Raw genomic sequence first — 8,623 nt, forward strand, 5'->3', positions numbered from 1 at the left:
TTACCTGTGCTAATCATCCCATTGATAGGCATAAGGAACTGTTTGTCACAAGGACGGCAAGCTGCAAAAGATTGTTTGACCTCAAACACAGTGCCAAGGCTATGGATTAGATAACTGAAGAATGAACCACAGAAAGTAGCCAGGAAAAGAAATAAGAATGGTTTTAGGAAATTGGTCTTTACTCAAAGCCCACAGAATTCCTAAATATTTTTTAAATAAGCAAGATAATATAAATCCATATGATTGTATTTCAATTTATTTTTACTATAAAATGTAAATGTAAAGATATGTCTTATTATTTTATAAATTCCAATTCAACTAAATAAGAATTTGCTAAGATATCCAAGATAAAATGCTCAGTGCTAATGCAAACTATCTCAGTTCTCAAGGAGCTTACATTCCACTGAGAGGAAATGAATAAATATAAATGAGTAAATACAAAAGAGTAGGTGAATATAAATTGCTTTGAAGTGAGAGGGAGATATAAAAGGTGATCAAGAAAGGTAGTATTTGAACTAAGTCTTTAGGGGTCGTCACAATCCTAAGAGAAGATGGGGAAGGAGGGCGTTACAGATACAGGTCCTCTACAAATGCAAGGAGGTAGGAGATGTAACATTATGTAAAGAAAATGAAAACTAGGTCAGTTTGACTGAAACTGCCACTGTGTTCTCTTCCTTGCCATTAGGAGTGGAAATTGAGTTTTAAAAAGAGGCCAGGAAAAATCTTGAAGCTCCGACCCCCTTTACATACCATTGGATCATAAACTCCAGGTGCCCCCTTTTTGTATTGCCCCTACTTCTTGCTGTCTCCTGCCCTAGAACTTCTTATTTTGACCCTCATCCTGTCATGATTAAGTTATGATCCTTTCCTGGAATTATGACTTCTCGGTCTTCCCAGTGTCCCTGCTCCCCTTATCTGCCTGTTTCCCCTATAAGATTGCATACACAGGTTATGTATTCTGTTTGTAAACCCTAGTTAGCTAAAACCCTATATAAGTTTCCTGCCTTAGTTTATCTGGACTGATTTGCTTTGGACAAGAGTCCCATGTGGTCAGATAGCTTAAATTAAAGATTAAAAAACAATCTCCTGCTTGCTTCACTTTCTCTGGCATTACAAAACATAGCATACATTCAAGGCAACAATGTGAAATCATTCTGGCTTGATTATTTGGAGCCAGATTGTGAAACAATTCAAATGTCAAGGAGAAGAATGTTGTATTTTATCATAGAGGCTAAAACTTTTTCAGGACAGTGACATGATCAGACTGAGTTTTTAGAAATGTAAATTCAGCAGTTCCTTGGGGGATGAACTAGATAATGGAGAAACTATCTCAATAATGGGACTCTAGTAATTGTCAAAGAAGTAGATGAAGAAAGTCTGAATAATTATGTGGTATATGCAAATGGAGCAAAGGGAACAATTTTGTGGAAAGTTATTGAGAGAGAATTAAGACAGAAATAGAAGCATGAAGAGGAAGGATGGTATTAGAACAGGGGGAGATAAGTTCAGATTTGGACAAGAGGTTGATTTGATACACAAAATAAGAGTTCCGTGGATATTACAGGAATAGCACTCAAATGCAAAGTGAGAGTTAACAGAGTAAATGAATTTTCACATAATTTGCATACAGATTTGAATACAAATTGACACATGGGAGGAGGAGGTTACAGTGAGAAGGGAGGAAAAAGCCCAGATCAGAGCCATCCATAGAAATGGATAATGAACATACACAAAAGACTGAACAGGAGCAATCAGAGAGAGAAGAGGAGAATCAGATGAAAGCCATAATTAGGAAAAACCAGTGTGAGAGGTGCTGAAAAGCTGGGTTTCCACAGTGTTGAAAGCCTCGAGGTTGTGTGGGATAGTAGGTACCCCTGACAGAATGTGAGAGTTTAACAAAGGTTAAGGTACCACAGAAGAATTGAGTGATCAATAGATAAATAGATCAGCAAATAAGGAATTAGGGAGCTAGGAAGGTACAGGTGGATTCAGCCAATCAAAAAGACTCTTGTGGTTTTGAGAAAACCACAAATTTAAGATAATAACTGATCCAGCCCAAACTAGTTGGGATCAATGACCTGACTTGACCAAATCATTACTGTGCCGGATTAATAGGCTAATTGATTAGTAAACAACACACCCCATAGGAGGAGTTTTCCGCTATTTCTGAACTGGGATAATGGGGGTGGGGAGGAGAACGTATTTCAGGAAAACAAGTGGTGGAAGCATCAGAAAGCCTGTAATCTGGAAGGAATGGACCAATCTGCTCTCTGAAGGGAGGGGCTGCGCCACCTTAGCAAGTATAAAGCTTCTTCCGATTCTGCGTTCAGGGCTTCTTCTTTCTGAAGAGGCGCAGAACCTGCTTCGGGCCAGGAGGGTTAAGATGACTTCTTATAATTCTTTTTTAATGAATTTTCCTCCGTTTCTGATTTTTCAGTGTCAAGAATGTATTTCTAACACTAGAAAAAGAGAATGTATCCAGAATGTGCACGTGGTCAGCAGTGTCAAATGCTATTGAGAAGTCAGGAAAGCTAGGGAGCAGAAATGACTCTTAGATTTATTGGTAAAGAGAATAATCACCTCTGAACAATAGAAAATTAATATTACAAAATCTTACCATATTAGTGACAAGAGATATGAAAAAATAAATTCCTCCTACCCTCAACTCCTTTGCAGAGTTGGGGGCCCTCTGACAGTTGAGCATTGCATGTAAGATTGAATTTTTTTTCATACATGGGTCTGTTTTGTTAAATATTTTATTTTCTCTTGCTATTTTTCTTTTGAAGAATTCTTTGTAATAAGAAAGCTCTCTCGAAAGATGAGGAAAAGGATACAGGAGAAAGCAAGGTATTTTAGAAAGAAAAAGGGTAATTAAAATCATTTGAAAACGGAACAATAATGAAAAAGCTAGACGGTTTCTTTTTTAAGAAAACTGTACTGTGCTGGGGTCAGAGTAAGGGGTGCTGAAATAGACAGGAAATGAGGGGGAAAGTATCAACAATTTACTAACAGCTTGGCTGTTCGAGGGAGGAGAAATAAAAAGAGCTTGGGGAATAGCATGGTCTAGTTTTAACTTTTAAAGCACTAAAAGTGGGAATGTTTGTAAACATCAGCTAAAAGGATGAGGAATGATAGGATAATGGGGCAAGAAATTCAAGTATAGAGGGCAGTGCAGTTATGTTTCTAATGTCAATCAATAGGAAATATTTTATGGCTAGTTGAATCTGAGGACATTTTGCAAAAAACAATAACAACAACAAAACCATTACTTTTCAGTATTATTAGGGTGCTTGTTCAATAAATATTTATTAAGAGAAAGAAAGATGCCTTGGTCCAGCACAAAGTGTTTCATGGATCAAGAGCAGGGCAGAGAAGGGAGGGGAGGGGAAGAGAAGGGAAGGGAAAGGAAGAGAAGAAGGAAGGAAAGGGAGGGAAGAGAGGGGAAGGGAAGAAGAGGGGAGAGGAAGGGAGGGAGAGGAGAGAGAAGGGGAGGGAAGGGAAAGGAAGAGAGGGCAAAGGAGAGAAGAAGGGAAAGGAGAGGAGAGGGGAGGAAAAGGGAGGGGAGGGGAGGTTGCTGATCTGCTTTGGATTTTTGACAATTCTCCATAAAGAAATCTCAGGCCTTCTCTTAAGGAAAAAAAAGTCCAAGTTAGCAGTGTGTGTACCTTAATTCGAACTTCACCGGCTTTTGGTGGGGCAACTTCCACTTCCTCAATAGAAAAGGGTTGCCTCGGGCCCCATAACACAGCAGCTTTGCATTTAATCACCTAGGAAAAATAGCAAGAACATGTCCACGTGACATATTTCTATATACCCATAAACATCGGCATCTAATGTAAGCATGGGAAACTCCATTGCAAGAAGGGAATGACTAAACAACTTATGGTATGTGACTGTGATGGAACCATATGGTGCTATAAGAAATGAGCTCAATGATCTTAGCAAAACATGGATAGAATTGCATTAAATAATGAAAAGACATCATTGTATACAGTAATAGTAATATTGTTTTAATAGCTTTGAGGAACTAAGTCATTTTGACTATTATCAATACCCAAATTAATTACAAAGGACGTGTGAAGGAAGATATTATCTACCTTCAGAAAAAATACTGATAAATAGATGTATAGGATTTTTTTCATATGTATTTATATATATATATATATATATATATATATATACACACACACACACACACACACACACACATAGGTGAATATGTCTCTCTGTGTGAATATAGTTATACACATACACATATACATACACACATATTTGTGTCTTATGTAGCCATCTCTAGAGTGGGGAAGAGGGAAGAAAAAAGGGAAAAAAATAAATTTACATGGTAACTTTATTATATATTTAAAAGGAATATCAAGTTGTAAGTAATATATTTGGATGTTATATGCAATCATCTTTTTATTATTATAACACTGTTTTATGGAAGGGCTTATTTTATTCCATAAATAAATAATTTCTTTTTTAAAGCATTCTAAGCTCTTTTTTGTGGTAACAAAAAAATTGGAAAATGAGAAGATGCCTATCAATTTTGGAATGGCTGAATAAATTATGGGATATAAAAGTTATGGAATATTATTGTTCTATTAAAAAATGTTAAACAGGCTGATTTTAGAACCAGGAAAACATACACAACATCAGCAAGATTGTACAATGATCAACTATGATAGTTGTGGTTCTTCTCAGTAATTCAGTGATCCAAGGCAATCCCAAATAAATTTTGGATGGAAAAAACCATCCGCAACCAGAGAGAACTATGAAGACTGAATGTAAATCAATACATGGTATGTTCACTTTTTTTTTCTTTCTGTTTTTTTCCTCTTGGTTTTTCCCTTTTATTCTGATTTTTCTTTCCCAACATGATTCACATGGAAATATGTAAAAGATGAATGTACGTGTATAACCAAAAAAAAAAGTTTTACATGTAAATGGAGAAAATAAAAATTTTAAAAAAGAAAAAGAAACATTCAATCAAGGTGAGCTGTCCAGCATACCCTTCCTCAAGACTGGAACTTTTCCCATCATTGGCAAGTTTGAGTTACAGAATAACTACATTTGTAGAATTACATATCTGTTTGAAGGCTGGAAACATTGGCATGGAAAGCATTGGAAGAAAGGAAAATTTTCCTCATAACTTTCAGTATAATCATGGGCTCAGAAGTAGAAGAAAGAAAGAGGCTGAAAATCAGAAACAGCTTAGAATATGGAGCTATCTCCCTGAAAGGACTAGTTTACCAGGTGGCAGTTTCTAGGTACAAAGCATTCACCCCATTCATGTCCCCACAGGGCATTTCCTCCCTTCTTTGTGTCCCATTAGCTGACACAGTATTTCAACAATTAGGGATTCAGTTGGGTTAAGGAAAACTTCTTTTTAAAATGCAAATACTGTCAATCATTAATATATTAAAGTTGTTTAATCAACAAACATTTATTAAGTGCCTATCATGTGCTACATGCTGTGTTAAGGCTAGAGATAGAAATAAGGGGGAAAAAAGTCAGTCTCTGCCCTTTACAAGGAGAAAACAGAAAATACCCATCACTGGTGTGTGGTGAAAAAAGTCAGAAAAGTTCAAGCATAATGCTGCCATGTGAGAAATAAGTCCTGAACTTTTCCCCCTGTTTAAATGGAAGGTTAAAAGTTTATAGTTCCATTCCACAATAGGAGGGACAGAGAATGATGGTGGGGTGGAACCCCAAGGCAGATGGGATCTTGCATAATGAGATTTTCCCCTATGATCTTCCTGGGCAAAAGTCAGAGAAGCCCCAAGACAGTGCAGTAAGGTGAATTCCCTCAATCAGCTTTCTTGCCTCCTAGCTTCCAGCAAAGGTCAGCACCCTTGGAGGAACTGGGCTTTTGCTTGCAGAATGTTAACAGCTATTTTTGCACCCTGGCACCTTTTGTAGTAAAGGGTGGTCCAGGTGGGTTACTATGTGGGAGACACAAGGGCAGTGGTGTGAGAGAATTGGTGACTGAAGTCTTACTGAGAGGTGATTTAGGAGAAAGAAGGAGTCTGAAACTGAGGCAGGAAGAAGCTTTACCTACTTTGGAACCAAAGCCAGCCCTATCTTTTGGGGTATGGAAAAGACCCTGGCATAAGCTCTCAGGAAAGTGATGGGTATCACACTATTTGAAGCAAGTAAGCTGGCTGATGTCAGAGTCAACAGTCAGTCACTTAGTGTTCATTCTTCCTAATCCTTGAGGTGCTGGGGTATGTGCTGCTGGTAGATGTCTGAATCCCTGCTCATCATCTTCAGCCGTTTTTTCTAGTCCTTCTGTCTCCTCAGCCACTTCAATAAGGACTTCTCCTATTTGCCCCTGGTCTTAGTGATATTTGTGCCCATGAAGATTATGTGGTGCATTAAGGCACAAGTTGTGCTGAGTGAACTACAAGACGGTGCATTCCTGGAAGAAAAGAATTAGGGGAAAATGGCAGGTGTACTACGGGATGCTTAGGTCTGGTTTTAGGGCCTTCAGAATTAGTTTTCACATAGATGGGAGCTACCAAGAAATTCTGGGCTGTAAAGGGAAAGAAATGAACAAAAATAAATGAAAAACACCCCTTCAAAATCCAAAGCGAGAGATTTCCCCAAAAATAAAAGAGTGGAAGGAGAAGGCAGAAGGGATGAGACATCCATGCTAAATCCACCTTAGCAACAGGTGGGAAAATTTGGAAAAGTCAGGCTTATGGAGGATCTGCATAAACATTCCTCATGGAAGAAAGTGTCAGAGCAGCCACTATGGCTTGCTTTCCATGCTGGTCCCAAGGGGGTTAATCCCATAGTTCCTTTCCTGAAAGGTGACAAGCCTTGATGCCTGTGCCCTGGAAAAATGTCTCATTGGCTTGTATGTAACCTTGGGTAGACAAAGTTTAAGATTAGGTGAGATTTAAGGGTCATCAGGAGATCTGCTCATAAAATTATAGACTTTATTTAGGTTAGTAATTCATTCAAAAAAGATGGAATTCAGAAGAGCTTAAATTAATTCATGAAAACTAGCATAGGAGGTAAGGGTGCAGTTACCAGATTCATCTAATCTTTACATTAATCAGCTAGTCTCAAAATTAACCAAGTACATCTAAGGGAACTAAGACTTTAGTAATAAATGGTGAAGAATAATGGAAACCATCCTCCCATCAAACTCATTCTCAACATTTCAAACACTAATGTTCAGTATATGTTAGCTAATATATCTGCAAGGAATAAAAAGAATTTATGAAGAAAAAATAAGTTAGTTTTTCAAATAATAGATCCATGTCAAAATGAGAAAATAATTGGCTTGCTAAATTGCTTGTACTTCAGTTACAACTCTGGTCCTATAAATGAGTATTTTAACTGATGCATAAAAAATTATTTGGTCCTTTGAGGTATTCTTGTGTTTTTGTCCCTCTAGATCTCTTTAGTCCATTCTGCCAAAAGAAGCAAATAAGGAAAATCTTTTTGAATTGGACCCAGTCTCTGATATTTGAGCACCTTTTTCTTTTCAATTATACAAACGTGCAAGAAACAGCATAGAATGACAGAAAAACCTTATTTCAGTTTAGAAAAAGCATTGGCCTGCTCTTAGACAAATCACTTAAACTCCTTAAGTTGCTAACTTCTGAAGTGAGATAAATAGAATGTCTACTGGTTTTACCTGGTTGTTTTTAGAATTATATTTAATGGCTGAGAAAGCTTTGTAAACTTTAAAACTCTATCAATGGTTTTCAACTTGGTATTTTTTTTTTTACATTTCAATAACTTCATTTCAATATAATTATATTTTTATTCTTTGTATTTTTATGTATGAATTTAAAAACACCATTCTGAGAAGTCCATGAGCTTCATAGACTCCTAAAGTCTACCATACATCCCAAAAAGATTAAAAACCTCTTCTCTCACATGCTCGGTTATTTTTTTTTTTTGTTCACATAAACAAGTCTTTAATGAGAACCATCCTTACTTTTTATCCTCACATAGGTAATTGATAAAAATCATATCTTTAAGTAATCTCATGGCCACACCCAGTCTTTTGATGCTGTTATAGATTTAATTTCTATATTTTGCATAACATCACTTAACTATCAGAATACAACAGTCAGAGCAGAAGGTGTTAACATTCTAGTAATAACAACTTAAAATATATTCCTTCAGTGACTGCCAAAGTCAGAAAGGACCCATTTCTCCATGATCATTCCACTTATAGTTCCCATTTTCATCCTGTAGCAATTAAATACTTGTCTGCGTAGGCAAACCTCTCCTGAAATTTTACTTCCCTAAATAAATAATTCAGATACTAGAAGGCTGCAGTTACTCTTCTTTCTAGTTTGTGATGAAGATACAGAAAAACTTTGCTTACTTTTCCTGCAGTGCTCATTCTGCTTCTTTGTTAGCTCTGGCTTTCAGTAGTCCTCTGACCAATGTCTCTACTCCCTTGTGTGTGAACTAGCATGTCTTTAGAAAAATATTCTATTTCAAAGCAACGTCTTCAAAAATATGACTCACAGCCCTCAAGCCTTTTCTCTCAATATCTAGTCCCACCCCATGAAATATTGAAATTTTGCAAAGAAAGAAAAAAAAACAATAATCAAGATTTAATGCATCTAAGGGAACTAAAACTTTAGTTATAGTG

The sequence above is a fragment of the Sarcophilus harrisii genome, chromosome 6 (genome assembly GCF_902635505.1).
Source record: "Sarcophilus harrisii chromosome 6, mSarHar1.11, whole genome shotgun sequence".
Taxonomy (NCBI): Eukaryota; Metazoa; Chordata; class Mammalia; order Dasyuromorphia; family Dasyuridae; genus Sarcophilus; species Sarcophilus harrisii.